Source organism: Schistocerca serialis, chromosome 1 (genome assembly GCF_023864345.2).
Source record: "Schistocerca serialis cubense isolate TAMUIC-IGC-003099 chromosome 1, iqSchSeri2.2, whole genome shotgun sequence".
NCBI lineage: Eukaryota > Metazoa > Arthropoda > Insecta > Orthoptera > Acrididae > Schistocerca > Schistocerca serialis.
The window spans coordinates 719,512,173-719,536,078 of NC_064638.1; the positions used below are offsets into that span (position 1 = coordinate 719,512,173).

The 23,906-nt window shown below is 44.1% G+C and overlaps 1 protein-coding gene across 2 annotated transcripts in view; it reads right to left on the minus strand.

Annotated features, from left to right (window-relative positions):
* Positions 1–23,906, minus strand: part of LOC126481303 (venom protease-like) — a 199,412-nt gene that overhangs the window by 151,288 nt on the left and 24,218 nt on the right. For both annotated transcript variants that reach the window (XM_050104958.1, XM_050104965.1), the window contains one exon: positions 9,688–9,725. The gene's annotated coding sequence lies outside the window, so the exon portion shown is untranslated. The remainder of the gene's footprint in view (positions 1–9,687; positions 9,726–23,906) is intronic.

A 23,906-nucleotide genomic window follows, 5' to 3' on the forward strand; every position in this document is an offset into this window, starting at 1 on the left:
GGAATTAAGACATAAGCCGTTACCTGCGTAACTATACTTTTCTGCGACTATGCATCAACTTGTGCACTACATCTTTGATACGCCACATCCATGCGAGAAATTGTTTACTTGAACGATCATTTTTGTGTTACCAAATACGTACCCTGAAAGCGCATAAGTTTCGTTACAGCATATTGCTGATGAAAGAGAGCAATGAACCTTCAATTTTGCAAAATCGTATTTTGGACTTTCTTTCAAAGGTATATAACTCGAATGCTTTTATTTGACAACGTTATTTGTTTTTTGATCAAGACCGCTTGAATTTTTGTCTCTAAATGACACCATCTTCTTTTCCTTATTATTTCGTAGAGACATTTCTTCCCCATATATATATACAATATTTTTATCGAACTGATCAAAGCGGGGGGCAGAGAAATGAAAAAGCGGCTTATGTGTAAGGCATATGAACCGGGAAAACTGCCTAAGGATTCTGTGAGAAACCTTATAATTCCCATCCTTAAGAGGATATATATATATATGGTGCCAGATTAAGATTGGAGTGGAATCATTCGTAATAAAAACCGGTAGCGTTCAAACCACCCCATGTGATGTTGATGGGATTTTTCCACCTTACACGCAGAAGGAATATAACGTGAAACGGAAAAGGTTAGAACGAGCTGAAAACACCTAAGATGGCAGCGGTTTCGCGTGGCGCCGGAGTCGTAGAGGCCGCTTCGAGTGTTTGCACCAACGTGTGAAGCGGTGACTCAAACATTCGCGCTGCGGCCGACGCCCGCCGCTCTTGTCCAAAGTACACCGACGGCCATTGAAATTGCAACACTAGGAATAAAGAAAACAGCGAAATTATATTTAGTGTGCGAGTACAGTACATCAGGGTGCAAACATTATTCAGTTAGCAGGTGATTTGGGGGTATATAGGGAGCAAAATTAAGTATAACAAGCAGCCGCCTCCGGCTCAAAAAATGGCTCTATCACAGCTGGACATTATATTGAGCCTGGATAAGGGTACCTCATTCCATGCTGCTTTAGTTCACCAATTGTAGTAATTGGCGCCAGATCCTCGGTAGCTCATATTTTTTCAGTGGGTGAGATTTGTGGAGACAGCATTGGGCAGGGAAACAGTCGAACACCCTCCGTATCATGGTAGGTCAAGATAGCACTGGCAACTTGAGGCCTTGCGTTATCTTGTTGAAAGATAATGCCACAGATACAACGAAGACGGGTCCTTAATACTTCAGAAAAGTAATGCTTGCTGTTCATATTACCAGCTTTGCGAACCAGAAGTGATAATGTTGTGTACTCCATGTCACCCCATACCATTATGCTGGGTGCTGAGCCTGTAAGATGATGAAGAATGGTTTCTGGAAACGTTCGTTTTCGGCAACGGTCGACATGCTGATTGTCGATCGCTAGACGTCTGGATACTTGTCCTGGTGCAGACGTGCTCATTACCTGACTCATGGCGGAGACCATAGGAAATGCAGGCCCTGCAACAAACTTGTGACGTTACACTAGTTGCATACCCGATATACGAGGGTTGGCTGAAAGGTAATGCCTCCACCTTCGTAACTCTCCAACAGTTGGCAGCATTGGTATGCGGCAGGTACCGGCTTGTTCCGTAGCCTCTGCTCTACAGTTCCAGTTGGCGGGAAGCCTTAGCATTGAACGGTTGTGTTGTTACAGTGTAAAGTATGGAAACCTGCGCAGACGGTCGGTCAGTGCGATTTAAGCAACGTGCAGTCAATGAATTCTTAATAGGAGAAGGTGTCACACCAAAGGAGATTCATCAGAGAATGAAAGTAGTTTATGGTGATTGTGTTGTGAGTACTGTGCGTCGTTGGGCAAGTAAGTTTAAAGATGTTGAGGCGGGAACATCTGACCCGCGTGACAAGCAAAGAGTTGGACGTCCTGTGGCAGCAACCACCGAGTTTCACAAGCAAAATGTTGATAAATTGATTCAGGATGATCGTCGTATACGACAGAAATTGCAAGCACAATCGGCATTTCACAACAACGTCCCAAAGGAAAAGGGAAATGTTTTCCTGGAGCATGACAATGCCAAACCACACGCCGGCCGGTGTAGCCGGTCGGTTCTAGGCGCTTCAGTCTGGAACCGCGCGACCGCTACGGGGCACGTTCGAATCCAGCCTCAGGGAAGGATGTGTGTGATGTCCTTAGGTTAGTTAGGTTTAAATAGTTCTAAGTTCTAGGGGACTGATGGCCTCAGATGTTAAGTCCCATAGTGCTCAGATCCATTTGAACCAAACCACACACTTCACGTGCCACCACAGCAGAACTTCAGAGACTGAATCTCACCACCGTACGGCATCCTCCATACAGTCCAGATTTAGCTCCGTCTGACTTCCATCTGTTCCCAAAAATGAAACACATCTGCGGGGATATCGTTATGCTCCTGATGAAGACGTTGAGAGAACTGTGAGACTGTGGTTGTGCAAACAGAGTGTCGACTTCTTCCTTGACGGCTTCAGAAAACTTGTTTATCGTTGGCAGAAATGTATGCAACTGGCTGGTCATTATGTGGAAAAGTGTATATTGGTAATTAAAGATCACCATCTAAGGAATATTTCTGCGTTTGACTTATTAAAATATTCCCATCCCAACCTAATTAACGAAGATGGAGGCATTACTTTTCATTCAACCCTCGTACATTACGAACGCTCGGCTCCGTCCGCGGCTCGTGGGATATCAATACGTCAATGAAAAGGTTCTCATAAAAGGTGTTAACTTGCTCATGTGTTGTCGAGAACCTGCGTGTATTTAAACGTGCTGTTACGAGTTGTTAAAAGGTCTGAATTACTAACTCGCTTCCCGCTGGAGACGACCTCTGGAACTCGTAAGACCTTTAGTGTCACGTGCTGAGATGCACGCCTCAGGTCTAGTATATCTCGTTAGCCCCACACTCAAGGCACGTGACGTCGCTGTACGATCCTGCACAGCAGAGCACACAATATGTCTTTCCTCTTTGGCGCTAGTCGCATGGGGGGTGATCAGGTGTTCCATAGCGTTGAATATATGCCCGTCCTGAAACCATGAATTCCATATTCATATGACAGTTTTGGGATACATGATCCTCCGCTGGCAAATTCCGGCACGTGCTGCTCGGCGTTTGTCCTTACATGGCAAATTTAAACGCATTTCTGAATTATACACAAAACGTATGTAGCCTTATTCGCACATACTTCGTGTGAGTGCGCTTAGTTGTCAATCATTTGCATATCCGAGCGTGCAGTACACGTCATACCAACTTGACATTTATTGCATGCTTTCCCCATCGTGTTGTAGGTTTAACGACCATCAGTACAGTTACCCCTTATTACCTTTAATTCTACGAAGGTGGCCTGCACGTTGTCATTAAAAGTAGATCGTTATATCGGCTATTGTAAATAATGTACTCAACAACCAAAGTGCAAATAAAAGACTCATCCATAGAACTAGCTTACTTGCATACGTGCATCGCCTCCGATAACAATAAAGCTTGCGAACTGGTATGTTCGCAGTATCAAGCATAACAGTTTTTGGAACACTATCTCTTGCTTGGGATACCCATTCAGCTGATTTTGTTTGCGTTTTATTGTTGGTGAATAATGGTAACATTTATCGTTTTAGCGAGCCACATCAATAGAGGTAGACAATTTGAACACTGCTACAGACTAAAGATGATATAGAAAAAGTTAATCATTCTCAAAGTGGCCTTTCTCTAATAGTTTCAAATTCCTGAACATTAAATTCAAACCTCCCCTCTTTCGTTCTTCAAGCTCATAAAAGGCGTGATCGATCTTCATTATCTACAAACTACCTTACAGGCTTGATTTGAAAACCACGGTACTTCAGTAGGCATGGTACTATGATAACTGGTATGCTCTTTCCTCCCTCTCATGTTTGACTGACTTAGCCAGCCAGTTATATGAGGAAGTAACGTTAAAGATGGACTCCGAATCACGGTTCGATTTGACGTTTCTGACATTAGTAAATCATTACCAGAGGTTATAATAGGGGTAAGTGACAAGAAATCTAGGACTGTCTTAGGATGGTATGCCAAACCTTTGCAATTATAATCTGATGCTTACGAATGGGCCACATTAAATAATGGTTTACTTAGAGGCATAAGGCAAAGAAACAGCAGTCGTATACGAAATAATTAATGTCAAGTTAGATAAGTTCCATTCCTTGAAAATATTGACCTCCCAAAGAAAGTTGCATGCCATGAATTAACAGAAGACATGATGAATTCAGCAAACAAAAAAGGAATAATACTGGAACAATACTTTATTCTACCAACATTCAAGATTTTCCCCAGGAGAATCTGCAGTTTAAGAATGCGATAAGTAAGATCTTATACCCCATCGATCATGTTAACATGTGGCAAGCAAGATGTTAGGAAGTTGCAGGGACATCTTATCTGCTCAGAGGAATTGATCGCGATAGCTGTTGCAACTAGTGCTCCACATATCTCATAGTACTTCAATCGAGCCGGAACATTGTTTGTTTACCTTTACAAACATGTTAGATAGCAGCCGTTTTTCCAGCGAGACAAGTAGCAGTAGTGTTTTAAATATTTGGGCAGTTCTGGGAAAGAAGGACATGAGGTGGGTCGTCTGGAATAGAACTTCCATTGATAGCCCTCCTCCTCCTCCTCCTCCTCCTCCTCCCCCCCTCTCCCCGCGCCCAACATGGCGCCGCGGTTATCATTTTGGACGAATATCGCACTAGGGATGCTGCACTGTCTCGCAACATACGCAACTTCGTTTAGTTGTGATCTATGAATAAGAGGAAACAAAGTTGTAAAAACAATGGGAACCAATGTGACTGTGACGTGTGAGATTCGGGCATTAAATCACTTTCAAATTCTAGTAAAAATCCCTGTCGAGTCTGTGAAGTTGATGTGAACGAGGCAAAGAGTGAAACACTACTCCCAAAGTGGGCGTGACTGTCCAGCACAGGACTCGGCAAATTTCGTGGTTCAGTCCAACTGACAAGTCGATGGAAGGGGTTGATCTGATGACTGTTATTGCTTTCCAGTTCCAGAAATTTCACGATTATCCTCCACGAAACTGTTACAACCATAGGTGCAGGCTTTCTTGATGGCAGTATACAAAAAATAGTTCTTCACTAAGACGAGGTGGCAGAAACACTGACAACAAAAAAGTACTGTAAGGTAAGATTACTGTAACACCCCACCCGTCACTTATCTGGTTTTGGTGTGTGTTCACCCCAGCTAATTGACTAACAGACCAACAGAGAGTGCAAAACTGCCGCAATATCGGATAACGCAAAGAAAGTAATAAGGCCCTGTGACTCCTGATTGAACTGCGGTGGCAGTGTTGACAAGAATTGATTCAGAACTGATCCCTTTTATTAAAAAGGGGTGCACATTGATGTTATATTCAGCTATTGAACACCAGATGCAAATGTTGAACATTAAATTAATTAAGAAAGTGACTTGGGATTTCAACTACTTGATTGAAAACAGATGCAGTCGATTAGCACAAAATTATATTTACTCACGACCTTCAATCATCACATTACATGACTCTCCTAACAGGCAGTGGGAATAAATTGCGTTTACGTGGAGTGAAACACGATAAATCAAAATTAATTCCTATCGACTGACCCAGGCGTAGTGCGAAGTGCAAGAAGAATTCTACAATACGCGGCCCATGAAACCCTCGTGGAAACTTTGCCGACGTGATCCAACAACTTAATCAGTGGCCGGAGTGGGCGCAATATCACCGAATTCAGCGTGGCGGGGCGGTGTCGTTGTGTGGACGACGGTGCTGCAAGGCTGCGCTCGTCTATTCACTCCTAGCTATCTTGCTCAGTACATAGCTAAACGAAAACTTTCTATCCAAGCTCAATCGTTCCGTTTGCTAAGTCCTAAACTGCAGAGATGCTCACTCTCTCTCAGGCAAGCTGAGTAAAGAGCGCCACGTCCCCACTCTAGGCAAGCTTGGAACGGAAGACCTCTACGGAGACTTCTGCCAGTCCGCTCTTCGCCTCGGTTTTCCCTCCAGCAAAATCACTTACGCCAATTGCAGCGCAAGTCCCGTTAATTATGCGTCGTTTCCCAGCGCCGACCAATGCCTGCTCTGGGAAGTGAACAAATTCCCACAAAATTTCCCTTCTTCTCAACTTCTGCTATTTAGTTCCTCCCAGGCCACCCATCAAGGTTAGCGTCTTCACAAAACACCAATTTTTCCGAAATTCTGACTTCCAGGAGAGTACTTCAAATTCCTTGGTCCTACGTTCCCATCGGAGGCTGGCGTATTTCATTCTGTCGCTCTTCACCTGATTTACTTCAGACTCGGTGGACCGTGAATTCAGCGTGAAGTTGCTATAGTCACGAACACACATATTTTGGCCTCTGTTGACCGCTTCACCGTAGCTTTGCGCGGCTTTCTCGTATGTTTCACTGAAAACGGGACGACGGACATTTATCAACAGGCGTACAAGTTCTCTGTCTGCTTCCCGGTACACCAGCATGGGGTCAACCACCCTCTCACTGTCACTCATCTTAAGGCAGCTGGAGGCCGCGCCCCGTTACCGCTTTCTCAGAGCTTGAGCCACCCTAAGCTGCCTATTGTCGCTTCCCTTCGTGCGCCGCCACCCGGCCGCGGTCAACTCTGAGTACTTCCCTGGGATAAACTAGCCTCCAATAAATCGATGCGTTTCCACAAAGTTTTCACGTCGAGTGAATTACTTTAAAACGATCACCCAACATTAATTATTCCAATACGTCCATACCCTCTACAAGATGCGTTGTGCCTTGTCAGTCATTTTTGTTCAGCCCTACTGTTCGCTCAACGTGAGTTCGGTGATCTTTAATGACTTCATGAAAGTGGCACAGTTCTTGCCATCTTACAATACAAATGTAAATGTTGTAGTTTATTTTCTCAACTCAACGGAACTTCAGCTGTATTATATGGTTGAACAACTTTCTGTACCTTCTACACGCACTACATCCACTTCATCCTATCGACCGCCACTAAAGGCAATCGGAAATTTTACGCTATGTTACTCCACAACACGACACCACACTTCGTGAGGAATTCTGGTTCCATCATCAGGTACGCTGTCGAAGTGGCTTCTACAGACTTGCGGTTGACTTATACCGCTTTCCCCAGCGTGTACGGAACAGTGTTCCGTCGTCGCCTTCATCCGAAGCGCGTTCTGAGCGAATAGGTGGCAGTACTTTCGGCGACTGCAGAGATGGTATTGGTGGCTTACCTGATGTTGCTCCGTCCGCCTCGGCAGTCTTCTGTTATGGTTGATGAGTAGCTCTTGCTTCTCATTAATAACACTAAGGGATGTTCCCACTCACTGCTGAGAGTTTAGCCACAGTTACTGTTTCTCAGTTGGTCTTTGGTTTGTATTTGGATGGCTTTAGTGATGACACAGACACATTATTTGGATGCTTGTGCCAAAATGCTGCAGCCTTCGTATTCCGTAGCTTGTAATTCGAACAAACAGTGCTCTACAGCCATCGACTTGCTGGCTGTGATAAACGGGTGAGCTGCTGGCGTTCACGGGAGCGACCTGCTACTGCACGTGTCGCTAGACCTATGTACTGTTTTCCTCACTGGCAGGGGACCTGGTATACCCTTTTGAAGCCCTAATTCGTCCAGTGTGGACAAAGCCTTTATCCAATAGACTGGCTCTTTTTCGGGAAAGACTTGACAGATCCCTACAAAACACCACGTTATGACAGTATTCTCTCCACCAGCTAAAACTGGGACATTGCTGTGGAGCGTAAAAATGATCTGGGTCCACGTAAGGCCGGGTGACAGGATTGTTCGCCGAAATATTGCACCCGTTGCACACCGAGTGTCGACAGTACACTATGGACTGTTCTGACGATATCAAACGCCCTTCGTGGAATGCTGTGACCTTGGTAACTTCACCGTGTTCATCATGGTAGAGCGTAATGATACGACTGGCTTGCGGAATATTTACGTGCATCTTCCATCTCTCATTCGTGTGGAATATGGACGCACCTAACCCTCCTTATATATATATATATATATATATATATATATATATATATGGTATTTAATATAAACTGCCACTGCTTCTCATATCCTGGCTGCCAAAGGCTATCTCCTGTCCTCACTTAAACGGCATACATTCGTATTCCATCTCAGTGGTTTTGCTTCGATTGCATCCATTATAGTGGTGCCTAGGTTCATTCTCTTACGTATGTCTTTATTTTTAATTTTATACTGTAGTGTCAGCCTACAGCAACACCTTGAGTATCTCATCTACACTGGCAGTAAGTTCCTCCTCATTCTTGCAGTTATTTCCTACATTTCTGCTCCAAAAGTTGTTATATATCCTACAATAATTTTAAATATCCTATTATTCGTTTCTGATCTAACATGTGTGTTCCATGAAACTCCATTTAATTGTTTGTTGCTCTTCTGCCTTGACCGATGCGGTTCTTAATTTCGATTTTACTGGATCCACCTTTTTAATAATGAGTCCCAGATATTTAAGACAGTTCACAGATCTCACTAACTTAGAATCTAACTTCAGGTCTTGACTCGCTCCTCCAGTAACTAAACATTCCGTTTTCTCTAAAGAAATCGCTAAACCGCATTTTTGGAAGTAACCACCACCGAAATGTAGTCGGCTTCAAGACTACCTATGACGAAAATGCCTGGCAGTTACTGTGAGTTTCGTTTGGTTTGTCCACACATAAGTTTTCCTGCAAGTGAATATATGAGGGCTGTTCGGAAAGCAAGGTCCGATCGGCCGCTAAATGGAAACCACAGTATAAATCAAAAACGTTTTATTTGCAACAGTTAGCTGCACCTCCCATCTACTTCTCTATATAGTCGCCGCTCCCACTTACGCATTTTTCGTAGCGTTGTACCAACTTTCCAATACTCTCATCGTAGATGGCATTTTTCGTAGCGTTGCACCAACTTTCCAATACTCTCGTCGTAGATGGCAGCCACCTCTGCTTTCTGCAACTTCTCTCTGCTGGCTTGCAGTTCACTGTCTTAGCCAAGATGTAGTATTCGTAGCCAGCGGTTCATGTGAGCAGAGACGAACATCTGAGGGAGCCAGGTGACCGGGCTATATGGTGAGTGATCACATACTTTCCATTGAAAAAGCTTCAAGGGTGTTCTCATTGCCCCTGCAGTGTGCGACGATTGAGAATTGTCATGAAGAAGAAAACAATTGACAGGTAAGCTATGTAGGGTTGCATGAAATCAGACGGAACCTCTCAACGGGCGCCGTACTTGGCAGGAGAAACTATTTTGGAGACAGCTTTACGTGCTCACTCGTAAATGAAAAATGCGACGTAACGCCATCGACAGGCGTACTAGAGACACTGCGCAACACATAGGTGCAAGGCTTCACCGGATTTTTACTGTCGTTACCATTTCGTGCCCTATGGGACTTTACTTTCAGAATAGCCCTCTGTTATCAGCATTGCAATGGATGAAGGGAGCACTCACAAAAGATAGTGAACTGGTTGTGCTATTCCAGGTAGTTCAGTCCTTTTGCTCCCACGTTACGACACGATGTACACATTCAAGACACGTACAGTGACTGATGAAAGAAGCAAATCGCAAGCAAGGTTGAAATGCTGCATTTGGCCACCATACATGTTTCTATGGCTTACGGGTCGAAGCCAGCAGTGCCGATTCAGGCTCTACTTACGCAGTCGGCACTCGAATATGTCGTTGAAATCAGGACACCTGAAAAGAACGGAAAATTTCTTATAGAACAAATACCGTAAACAATAATACATAGTATAATATATGACAGTAGTATCTGTTCCCGAAAGAACAGTTACCGTGGATGACCATGCAGCTTTGCTAGAAATGAAATGATAATTAAATGGACACCCTAGCTGCACACAGGCGTTGATGTATTTCGTTGGGGACATGTTGAAAATGTGTGCCCCGACCGGGACTCGAACCCGGGATCTCCTGCTTACATGGCAGACGCTCTATCCATCTGAGCCACCGTTGGCACAGAGGATAGTGCGACTGCAGGGACTTATCCTTTACACTCTCTCCGTGAGATCCACATTCCCAATATGTCCACACCACTACATTCCTAGTACGCCTAATAGATGTTTGCCCACCATACTCATTACTCGTGGCAGATTAATCTACCAAGTCCCGTACGAGTTCGGGCATAGCGTGTGCGTTCGCACAAGAAGGTCAATGACCGGGAAGCCATATTTCACTATATATAGTTAAATATGGCTTCCCGGCCGTTGACCTTCTTGTGCGAACGCACACGCTATGCCCGAACTCGTACGGGACTTGGTAGATTAATCTGCCACGAGTAATGAGTATGGTGGGCAAACATCTACTAGGCGTACTACGAATGTAGTGGTGTGGACATGTTGGGAATGTGGATCTCACGGAGAGCGTGCAAGGGATAAGTCCCTGCAGTCGCACTATCCTCTGTGCCAACGGTGGCTCAGATGATAGAGCGTCTGCCATGTAAGCAGGAGATCCCGGGTTCGAGTCCCGGTAGGGGCACACATTTTCGACATGTCCCCAATGAAATACATCAACGCCTGTTTGCAGCTAGGGTGTCCATTTAATTATCATTTCACATAGTATAATAATGGATAGTATCGGTAACCGTATCTTATGGTATAAGGAAAGAATATTAGCGCTCAACCATCCATCGACAACGAACTCATTACTGACGGAGCACAAGCTAAGAGTGAGACGTATGAGGAAAGGTGTCGGCCGTTCCGTTTCAAAGTAATCACTCCGCTTTAAACGAATTAGAGAAATCACAGAAACGAAAGTCTGGATGGCCGGACATGAATATGAACTGCAATCTTCGTTCAGAACGCGTGTGCCACGTGCATTACCACTGAACCAGATCATCCGATTCATTTGATCTAATTTGTTGTCTCCATCATCATATTGTATGTCAAGAGCAACTTAGTCCCAGCCGACAGCCGCACAGAAATCTCGGCACGAATCGTGAACACTTGTGGTGTTGACATGGTTACGAGGTAATTGCATCTGTGGTGGTAAGTTCCTGTGGAGCCAAATTGATGAGGTCATCGGTCCCTAGGCTTACACACTATTTAATCTAACTTGAACTAACTTACACTAAGGACAACACACACACACACACACACACACACACACACACACATGCCCAAGGGAGGACTCGAGCCTCCTACGAGGGAAGCCGCACGAACCGTGGTAAGGCGCACAAGACCACGCGGCTAGTCAAATCTGTGCCAAAGTATTCACTCACTGGTTGACGTACAATTTACGTGACTGAGAGATACGAACACGCCCAGTTGCGTGGAAAGTATATCATTTAACATACGAGGGCCATGCAATAAGTAATGCAAGACATTTTTTTCTGAAAGCGGGTTGGTATTATTCAGCATTCCAATACCCCACTCATTTGGCTACAAACTACAAAACAGTGTTTTTCAACATAATCTCTGTTCAATGCGACGGCCTAAAACCACCTTACTGGGAGGGCCCGTATGCCCGCATGGCGCCATTCTCCGGTCGATGCCGGAGCCAACGTCTTGCTGCCTCAATAACCTCTCCATCATCCACGTGCTGCTTCTCACAGAGTGCATCCTTGAACGGACCAAACGGATAGAAGTCGGAAGGTGCGAGATCCGGGCTGTAGGGTGGATGATGAGCCGCGCGGGATTAGCCGAGCGGTTTATGGCGCTGCAGTCATGGACTGCGTGGCTGGTCCCGTCGGAGGTTCGAGTCCTCCCTCGGGCATGGGTGTGTTTGTTTGTCCTTAGGATAATTTAGATTAAGTAGTGTGTAAGCTTAGGGACTGATGACGTTAGCAGTTGAGTCCCACAAGATTTCACACACATTTTTTAGGGTGGATGATGAGAAACACTCAATCAGGTTTTGTGAGCTGCTCTTGGGTGCGCAGACTTGTGTGCGGCGTCGCGTTGTCATAGAGAAGGATATGTTTGCATTTTCGTGGCGACGAGCCGCGCGGAGTGGCCGCGCGGTTTGAGGCGCCATGTCACGGAATGCGCGGCCCCTCCCGCCGGAGGTTCGAGTCGTCCCCCGGGAATGGGTGTGTGTGTTGTTCTTAGCATAAGTTAGTTTAAGTAGTGTGTAAGTCGAGGGACCGATGACCTCAGCAGTTTGGTCCCTTAGGAATTCACACATTTGAACATTTATGGCGACGAACACGTTGAAGTCGTTTCTTCAGTTTCCTGAGGGTAGCACAATCAATACACTTGATCGTTGCACCGTGAGAGAGGACATCAGACAGAATAACCCCTTTAGAGTCCCGGAAAACCGTCGCCATGACTTTACCGGCTGAGAGTGCAGCTTTTAAATTTTTCTTCGGAGGAGAGGCGGTGTGGCGCTGTTTTGTTTCCAGCTGTGGTGAACCCATGTTTCATCTGCTGTGACAACGTTGGACAAAACATTTGCGCGCTCCGCTTCGAAACGCGCAAATAATTCGGTACAAGTGGTCCTTCGTTGCTTTTTACGGTCTTCTCTTAGGCGGCGAGGAACCTAGCGGGCACACACCCTTGAGTACCCCAAATGGTGGAAGAGAATGTCAACTCTACCAACAGGGACGTCCAGCTTGAGCAGAGAAGTTTTGATTGTGATCCGTCGATCATATCGAATGAGAGTTTCCTCCCATTCCAACACTGCTGGAGTCAACAGCCGTGTGCTGCCGGCCGGCACGCTGGAGATCGGAGAAGTTTGCGTGACCTTTTTACGATGGCGACAGACGCCTCTCCCAACCACTCACCGTGCTCTTGTTCACTGCCAGATCTCCGTAGACATTTTGCGAGCGTCTATAGATATCTGCGATACTCTGGTTTTCTGCCAAAAGAAATTCAACGCCAGCTCTCTGCTTGCAACGCAACTTGGAACGGTCGTCACTTTGAAGGCTACTTACAGCGCCGCCACCAACTGGAACTTCATGGAACTATAGAGGCTGAAGCGGGAATATTCCAGGATGCCCCGCAACAAATCACGCGTTTTTTCAACCGAAATTGGCCGTGAAATAAGTGTTACATTACTTATTGAAAGCCCCTCGCACATCTGCAAGAGGACTCTTGTGTGTGTAGCAAACTTCCTAGAAATTAGTCACGACAGGAATACTGAGGTTCGATTCTCAGTGCTACACGCACCTCTCATTCGACGCATTCGGCTGAGTACGTCTAAAAATGGTTCAAATGGCTCTGAGCACTAAGGGACCCAACATCTGAGGTCATCAGTCCCCTAGAATTTATAACTACTTAAACTTAACTGAGGACATCACACACATCCATGCCCGAGGCAGGATTCGAACCTATGACCGTAGCGGTTGAGCGGTTCTAGACTGAAGCGCCTAGAACCGCTCGGCCACAACGGCCGCCGGAATACGTCTACATAAGCGGAAAACTCGAGTGCTTTGCTGTCACCAGTGTTATTGTAGCTGTTGGGTACTAAACCAAATTACTTTAAGCTGTATTGTTAACAGATTTCCCATTAAATGTACTGAAATATGTATCGCCAAGGGATTGAGCAATTCAGAGAAATGTTTGGCGGTATAAAAAGAAGGATCCTATCCTATTACGAAAAATACTTACAACATTATCTAAGAAACCTTGAGTTATACGACTAATGCATCAAAGTAATACCGGATATTCTGTAAAGGAATAGGCCTGTTAGCGTGCCACATGCCATTCTTCCATGGTCTACCAATGAGAACAGGGTATACTGTTGTACAATTTCATTCTTTTCAGACAAATCCCAGCAAGCTGGCAATGACGCAAAGGTATCCCCAGTTGAGAATATTTAGGAGGAATTTTTCTCTTTCAGCTCTCTCCTGTTAACCATGGAATATCTTTCGAAAAAAATTGTCGGGACAGGAGGATTGTAGCTGCCTTGTTTGATCTGAAACAATTTTGTCCGTTAAAATGTGCGCGAGCGTGTTTATTCGTAAGTTATCTGTAAATTCTCGAGCCGAGGATGCAAAATTCTGTCGGCCTGTGTGGCCAAGCGGTTCTAGGCGCTACAGTTTGGAACCGTGCGACCGCTACGATCGCAGGTTCGAATCCTGCCTCGGGCATGGATGTGTGTGCTGTCCTTAGGTTAGTTAGGTTTAAGTAGTTCTAAGTTCTGGGGGACTGATGACCTCAGAAGTTGAGTCCCATAGTGCTTAGAGCCATTTGAACCATTTTTTGATGCAAAATTCTGATGAATAGCGCAAACAATTCTGCCAGAAACCACTGCTGCTAATAGTCAATGGTCTTCTTTATTTCTTTATCTCGTGCATATTTACAAAATTATAAGAGGCCGCTGTTACTGGTAAAAGGCTAGTAGCGTCCGACATCAAAAGTTGTAACAGGATTGCTCAAGTAAAGGTATGACCATCGTATCTCTTGTATTATTGTAGTAAAATTGCAAAATGTAGAGTTAAGTTCCGATTAACAAACAACATAAACCTTGTGGTTTTCTGCTTCTGTTTTAGTTTTTTCTTCGTACCCATTCAAATCCAGACATTTCTACCACCTGAAACATAAAGTTTGATTTTTTTTTCTTGTGTATTTTCTGGTAATATCTGATTTTGGAGGGGATTTGCCACAGCGCTACTACATGTTGTTGTTGTGGTCTTCAGTCTTGAGACTGGTTTGATGCAGCTCTCCATGCTACTCTATCCTGTGCAAGCTTCTTCATCTCCCAGTACCTACTGCAACCTACATCCTTCTGAATCTGCTTAGTGTATTCATCTCTTGGTCTCCCTCTACGATTTTTACCCCCCACGCTGCCCTCCAATACTAAATTGGTGATCCCTTGATGCCTCAGAACGTGTCCTACCAACCGATCCCTTCTTCTGGTCAAGTTGTGCCACAAACTTCTCTTCTCCCCAATCCTATTCAATACTTCCTCATTAGTTATGTGATCTACCCATCTATTCTTCAGCATTCTTCTGTAGCGCTACTACATAACTACGTGATATCGGTCGGTATGGTCGTCAATTAAAACCGTAATTATTTAGTTCTTGACTACGTTATGTTACATTAATTTTAATACGCAGGAATTGTTGATATAAGGGTCTGATTGATGAATATTCATACTAGACACAGCTCTTTTAATGTTAATGAAGCATGCAGTGTGTTAACTGTATATGATAAACAAAATCTGGTGTCTAGAGCAGTCCAGATTTAATCAGTCTTAACGCGACACAATGAGCAAATCAGCAGAGCTTCAATACGCCCACGGTAGCTTGGTAATAAAAAAACTGAGTTAATCGATCAACAACGATCTTAACCGGATGTCTTACGACGTCCGCCCCGAGCAGACGCAACGAAAAAAAAAAAAAAAAAGAAAGGTCAGCGCGGCAGAATGTCAATCCAAAGGGTTCGGGTTCGATTCCCGGCTGGGTCGGAGATTTTCTCTGCTCAGTGACTGGGTGTTGTGTTGTCCTAATCATCATCATTTCATACCCATCGACGCACAAGTTGCCGAAGTGGCGTCAAATCGAAAGACTTGCACCCGGCGAACGGTCTACCCGACGGGAGGCCCTAGTCTCACGAAATTTACATTTATTTTTTATTTAGCAGAGCCTCAGCTTATGATTGACACCCAGATTTACTCATGCATGAGTCCTTGTTCAGCACATAATTTGACCTCGTCATATGTATTCCTCAAGCGTATACTTTGTCAAGAGCAAGGTAATTCACCTCTTGTGGCTGCCGTTAGGCAATTCTCCACTAAGTGCAGGAGAAGCAAACTTCGGGGAGTCGTGGGAGAGTTTCTGTGGGAAAATGAGTCACAAATTTTACATAGATCGAGTGTTTCTAATGGAAAAGCCCTGGCCACCTAAGGTGTGTGCCCTGCTTCGAATTTCAGTCGGGCACACACTCCTTTCTTGGTTTATGCCAGTTCAGATGATGGATTCTTCTGTCACTTATCCATAGGGCAACTTCGTGTTTATGGTTGAAAAACAAACAAACTACGTTTTTGTTCTACTAATATTGACTAGACGCTAGATGTGTAGGAAACCCAACATTAGAAACAAAAATATTGCGTACGTAAACAGAATCTTTGTTCGCGACTTTACATGAAAAGTGTCAGATTGAAGGCTCAACACTCACGTTATGTGCCAAGCACGTTTAAGTACAGTTTATAAGACAGGCAGTAAGAAACACAGTAGGTAACGACAACGTGGTATTAAAGTATACAACTTGTATGAACATGATATTGAAGGTTAGGAGTCAAAAGCAAAATTCGGTGTACCACAGTTCCATTGTGGAGATAAATACAGTCATTGACATTGATGCCTGAGAGTATGTGGCTGGTTGATTGGATCATGTGAAGCTTAAGAGTGGGAACGTTCACAGCTGTAGACGATCATTCAGAACATGGTGGTAAGCTAAGTGCCTACTTACCTCAAGTGCTTCATATCACAGACACAAAAGTGCTACAGCTAGCCAACGGTGCAAAAAAACTTATTTGTTAAGCACTTACGGTAAGTAAGCACTTACCTCGAAACCCCCAGCAGGTTCTGAATGATCAGTTACAGCTGAGCACGTCCCCAGTCTTACGCTTCACATGATGTAGTCAGTTAGCCATATACTCTCAAACATCAATCCCAATAGCGACATTCATCTCCACAACTTATATCACAATATGATAGTATATCTTGCTATAATTTTTACGTGTAACCTTTTATACTGTATTCGCATGGCTTGTACAGTGTGTGTTCCCCTTCTGTACTGTATTTTTTACTATCCACCTTGTAAAGTGCAATTTAATACTGTAATTTAATGTGCTTGATGCATAACATGAATGATGAAAGCTTAGTTTGACGTTTCTGGTGTAATATCACGATGAAAGATTCTGTGTGCCTTGATAGTGTCATCATAGTGTAACACATGCCATCACGACACAACTGTTCATTTTTGTTGTACAATACGACGGCAGCACTCCAAGCGGGCATAAAGCTACACTTTGAATACGATATAGGATGATTGCGAATTGATTTGCACGTGATTTTTACAGTAGCGAGGGTGTGTAGTGCCATAACAATCGACACTAACTAAAAAATGACACCAAATTTGTCTTTCTTCAGTTTCCAAGGAAACTAGGAAGTATGAATCGATACATTACAAGTACATCTCGGAATCTACAGATATTTAATGATGAATATCGATTTTATTTTAAGAACAAAAAATGGCTAGTTAACAGCAGAAAACCCAACTTCTTGAAGAAGGCGGCACACTTCTACTCCACAACGTGAAGTTTCGTTCGCTACAATTCCAGTCAGATCAGCGTATGTGGAACGTAGGAAACTTGTATGGAATGCAATACCTGCATTATTGAACGTATCAATACGCCACCACAACTGTGTCTGATGGTAAAAATCAACGAGTGTGATAATAAAACCTCAACAGCAATGAAACTGTTTTCCAATTCAGAAGAAACCAATACCGCAGTTGTTGCTGTATCTTGGCCACAAATGACAAGAGTCATCAACACATTCGCTTTTGAAGCATAAGTAATTATTACGTTTACAAAAACACTTGTGTATCAGAAAGTTGAGTGAACTATAAAAACATGCAAATGAATCACACCCTACACAGGCACAAGTTTCTGCGGGCATCAATGTCCCCATCACCAAAAAACAAAATAATACAACGAGAGACACAGTTTCACGAAACTAGCGGTTATCTATTGCGGCAGGATACCTTGCTAGTGACCGTTCATTCGAAGACGTAAAATTTACAAGTGCAGTTCAATCATACAGTATTGGAGAATTAGTTATAGAAACGTGTCACGCAATAATACTGCACTGAAGGATTATATTTGGGTAATTAAGGTACACACACACACATATATACACACACACACACACACACATATATATATATATATATATATATATATATATATATATATATATATATATATATATATGTTGAAGAGCCAAAGGAACTGGTACACCTGCCTAATATCGTTTAGAGCCACAGCTAACACCCAGAAGTGCCGCAACACGACTCGACTAATGCCTGAAGTAGTGCTGGAGGGGAGTGACATCATGAATCCTGCAGGGCTGTTCATAAATCCTCAAGAGTACGAGGGGATGGAGCTGTCTTCTGAAGAGCACGTTGCAAGGCATCCCATATATGCTCAATAACGTTCATGTATGGGGACTTTGGTGGCCAGTGGAAGTATTTAAACTCAGAAGAGTGTTCCTGGAGCCACTCTGTAGCAATTCTGGACGTGTGGGGTGTTGCATTGTCTGCTGGAACTGCCCTAGCACGTCGGAATGCATAATGGACATGAATGGGTGCAGGTGATCAGACAGGACGCTTACGTACGTGTCACCTGTCAGAGTCGTATCTAGGCTTACCAGGGGTTCCACATCACTCCAACTGCACATGCTCCACACCATAACAGAGCCTCCACCAGCTTGAACAGTCCCCAGATGACAGGCAGGGTACGTGGATTCATGAGGTTGCCTCCATACCCGTACATTCGCTCGATACAATTTGAAACGAGAGTCGTCCGACAAGGCAACATGTTTCCAGTCATCAACAGTACAATATCGGTGCTGAAGGGCCCAGGCGAGGCATAAATTGCAGTCATCAAGGGTACACGAGTGGGTCTTCGGCCCCGAAAACCCATATCGATGATGTTTCGTTGAATGGTTCGTACACTGACACTTGTTGATGGCCCAGTATTGAAATCTGCAGCAATCTGGGGAAGGGTTGCACTTCCGTCAAGTTGAACGATTCTCTTCAGTCGTCGTTGATCCTGTTCTTATAGGATCTTTTACTGGCTGCAGCGATGTCAGAGGTTTGATGTTTTACCGAATTCCTGATATTCACGGTACACACGTGAAATGGTCATATGGGAAAACCCTCACGTCATCGCCACCTCGGAGATGCTGGGTCCCATCGACCGTGCGCCGACTATAACACCACGGTCAAACTCAATTAAATCTTGATAACCTGCCATTGTAGCAGCAGCAACCGCTCTAAAAACTGTGCCCAGCACTTGTCTGATACAGACGTTGCCGACCGCAGCGCCGTATTCTACCTGTTTACATATTTATGTATTTGAATACGCATACCTTAACCAGCCTCTTTGGCGCTGTGTGTCTGTACCTTAGTTACCCAAATATAATCCTACAGTGCAGTTAATAAAGTTTTTAAGAATATTTACCTTTGTAGCCGTTCCCTATATTTTCTGAGCAACAAATTATACGATTCATCATTCTTAACAATTCTGTTTTCGTACCGTATGAATATCAAGAGCTCAGATGGAAACCCAGTTCTATGCAAAGAAGGGAAAACAGAAAGGTGGAAGGAGTATATGAGGGTCTATACAAGGCTATGTTCTTGAGGACAATATTATGGAAATGGAAGAGGATTTAAATGAAGTTGAAAGGGGAGATATCATACTGCGCGAAGAGTTTGACAGATCACTGTAAGACCTAAGTCGAAACAGGGCCCCGGGGGTAGACAACTATCCATTAGAACTACTGACAGCCTTGGGAGACAAAACTCTACCATCTGGTAAGCAGGATGTATGAGATAGGCGAAATAGCCTCAGACTTCAAGAAAAATGTAATAATTCCAATCCCAAAGAAAGCAGGTGCTGACAGATGTGAAAATTACCGAACTGTCAGTTTAATAAGTCACAACTGCAAAATATGAACACTAATTCTTTACAGACGAATGGAAAAACTGGTAGAAGCCAACCTCGAGGAAGATCAGTTTGTATTCCGTAGAAATGTTGGAACACATGAGGCAATACTGACCCTACGACTTATCTTAGAAAATAGATTAAGGAAAGGCAAACCTACGTTTCTAGCATTTGTAGACTTAGAGAAAGCTTTTGACAGTGTTGACTAGAATACCCTCTTTCTAATTCTGAAGGTGGCAGGGGTCAAATACAGGGAGTGAAAGGCTATTTACTATTTGTACAGAAACTAGATGGTAGTTACATGAGTCGAGGGGCATGAAAGGGAAGCAGTGTTTGCGAAGGGAGTGAGACAGCGTTGTAGCCTCTCCCCGATGTTATTCAATCTGTGTATTGAGCAAGCAGTAAAGGAAACAAAAGAAAAATTCGGAGTAGGAATTAAAATCCATGGAGAGGGAATAAAAATGTTGAGGTTCGGTGATGATATTGTAATTCTGTCAGAGACAGAAAGGACCTGGAAGAGCAGCTGAACGAAATGGACAGTGTCTTGAAAGGAGGATATTAGATTAACATGAACAAAAGCGAAACGAGGATAATGGAATGTAGTCGAACTAAATCGTGTGATGCTGAGGGGATTAGGAAATGAGACGCTTAAAGTAGTAAATGTGCTTTGCTATTTGGGGAGCAAAATAACTAATGATGGTCGAAGTAGAGAGGATATAAAATGTAGACTGGTAATGGCAAGGAAAGCGTTTCTGAAAAGAGAAATTTCTTAACATCGAGTTTAGATTTAAGTGTCAGGAAGTCGTTTCTGAAAGTATTTGTATGGAGTGTAGCCATGTATGGAAGTGAAACGTGGACGATAAATAGTTTACACGAGATGAGAATAGAAGCTTTCGAAATGTGGTGCTACAGAAGAATGCTGAAGATTAGATGGGTAGATCACATAACTAATGAGGAGGTATTGAACAGGATTGGGGAGAAGAGAAAGTTGTGGAACAACTTGACTAGAAGAAGGGATCGGTTGGTAGGACATATTCTGAGGCATCAAGGGATCACCAATTTAGTATTGGAGGGCAGCGTGGAGGGTAAAAATCGTAGAGGGAGACCAAGAGATGAATACACTAAACAGATTCAGAAGGATGTAGGTCGCAGTAGGTGCTGGGAGATGAAGAAGCTTGCACAGGATAGAGTAGCATGGAGAGCTGCATCTAATCAGTCTCTAGACTGAAGACCACAGGAACAACAACTCTTCTCTCCTAACATCGGACAATGGCGGCAGTGATTTATACATTTCTATGCACTGTAACTGCAATCCTCATTCGTCTTATTTTGAACTCATTTTCCACACTACAATAAAAAAACCTAATCTCCCTGATCTATGTAGCACACGAGATACTGTCAAGGAAATTGTCAATATTGCCCACAGACGGCTCAATATTTCCAGGCAACGCAATATATTTCCAAAGTTTTTGTTCTCAATATTACTGCACAACCTCCTAATCTAACTCTTAGACAGTCAATATTATTGCTCATATGGGAAATATTATTAGTGTTATTGCCTACCTAGGGGCCGCTTAAGGGTACACTAACAATGGAGCTGCGCTAAGCGGCAAGAGCGACGCTATTGGCGACAATCGAAAAGGTCGCCATAGCAGCATTGATGTTGCGACGCCGCTATGGGGCAAGTGCGTCTGCTGTGGCGACACAAGGCGAGCAGCAGTATCCGTGTGTCTGTCGTGTGGCAGCGGTCCTTCAATGAACTGAGGCTAACCTCCCCTGCGAGGCGGTTGCAGTCGCGCAACAACAAAACGCCGCGTGTCTCTTAGGTTGCCTTCCGTTCATACGAAAGGAGTGCTGCCGCTCGACAGACCCAGGGACACAGCCGCACGGACTGTGTCGCCAAAGCCGCCGCACCGGAATCGCTCCTTCAGATGCTGAGCAGCGACAAGAGAGCTGACGATCACTGCTAGTGTTTAGTCCACTAATACCGAGGGTGGATGTCGGGAATTTTATTGGTGATATACCCTCCAGTACTGTATTACAGGATCATAAACACAAAAAACAACCAAATTTCGGTTCGATTTTGGCAAATGTTGAAATGAAATGACACTTAAATTGAAAACAAAACATATACAGGAAATTTAAGTTAGAATCTTCTGGGTTATTAGGCCGCGTCATGTTTCTTCTAAAATGTTCGACGTTTCGACCCCTCTCCTGGGATCTTCCTCAGGATCTTTTGGTGTCCACTACTGCTAGAACACTGGACACCAAAAGATCCTGAGGAAGATCCCAGGAGAGGGGTCGAAAGCAAAGAGAGTTTCACTGCAAGTTTAAACGCAGCCAAAACCTCTCAGACAAACAGAAGCTAAACGATGTCAAAGTTAGCGTAAGGAGGGCTATGCGCGAAGCGTTCAGTGAATTCGAAAGTAAAATTCTATGTACCAACTTGACAGAAAATCTGGTCTTACGTTAAATCAGTAAGTGGATCGAAACAGCATATCCAGACACTCTGGGATGATGATGGCATTGAAACAGAGGATGACACGCGTAAAGCTGAAATACTAAATACCTTTTTCCAAAGCTGTTTCACAGAGGAAGACCGCACTGCAGTTCCTTCTCTAAATCCTCGCACGAACGTAAAAATGGCTGACATCGAAATAAGCGTCCAAGGAATAGAAAAGTAACTGAAATCACTCAACAGAGGAAAGCACACTGGACCTGACGGGATACCAATTCGATTCTACACAGAGTACGCGAAAGAACTTGCTCCCTTTCTAACAGCCGTGTACCGCAAGTTTCTAGAGGAACGGAAGGTTCCAAATGATTGTAAAAAAGCACAGGTAGTTCCAGTTTTCACGAAGGGTCGTCGAGCAGATGCGCAAAACTATAGGCCTATATCTCTGACATCGATCTGTTGTAGAATTTTAGACCATGTTTTTTGCTCGCGTATCATGTCATTTCTGGAAACCCAGAATCTACTGTGTAGGAATCAACATGGATTCCGGAAACAGCGATCGTGTGAGACCCAACTCGCTTTATTTGTTCATGAGACCCAGAAAATATTAGATACAGGCTCCCAGGTAGATGCTATTTTTCTTGACTTCCGGAAGGCGTTCGATACAGTTCCGCACTGTCGCCCGGTAAATAAAGTAAGAGCCTACGGAATATCAGACCGGCTGTGTGGCTGGATTGAAGAGTTTTTAGCAAACAGAACACAGCATGTTGTTCTCAATGGAGAGACGTTTACAGACGTTAAAGTAACCTCTGGCGTACCACAGGGGAGTGTTATGGGACCATTGATTTTCACAATATATATAAATGACCTAGTAGATAGTGTCGGAAGTTCCGTGCGGCTTTTCGCGGATGATGCTGTAGTGTACAGAGAAGTTGCAGCATTACAAAACTGCAGCGAAATGCAGGAAGATCTGCATCGGATAGGCACTTGGTGCAGGGAGTGGCAACTGACCCTTAACATACACAAATGTAATGTATTGCGAATACATAGAAAAAAAGAAGCCTTTATTGTATGATTATATGATAGCGAAACAAACACTGGTAGCAGTTACTTCTGTAAAATATCTGGGAGTATGCGTACGGAACGATTTGAAGTGGAATGATCATATAAAAGTAATAGTTGGTAAGGCGGGTGCCAGGTTGGGATTCATTGGGAGAGTCCTTATAAAATATAGTCCATCAACAAAGGAGCTGGCTTACAAAACACTCGTTCGACCTATACTTGAGTATTGCTCATCAGTGTGGTATCCTTACCAGGTCGGGTTGACAGAGGAGATAGAGAAGATCCAAAGAAGAGCGGCGCGTTTCGTCACAGGCTTATTTGGTAAGCGTGATAGCGTTACGGAGATGTTTAGCAAACTCAAGTGGCAGACTCTGCAAGAGAGGTGCTGAGCATCGTGGTGTAGCTTGCTGTTCATGTTTCGAGAGGGTGCGTTTCTGGATGAGGTATCGAATATATTGCTTCCCCCTACTTATACCTCTCGAAGAGATCACGAATGTAAAATTAGACAGATTCGAGCGCGCACGGAGGCTTTCCGGCAGTCGTTCTTCCCGCGAACCATACGCGACTGGAACAGGAAAGGGAGGTAATGACAGTGGCACATAAAGTGCCCTCCGCCACACACCGTTGGGTGGCTTGCGGAGTATAAATGTAGATGTAGATGTAGATGAAACGTCGAACATTTTAGAAGAAACATGACGCGGCCTAATAACCCAGAAGATTTTAACTTCAAT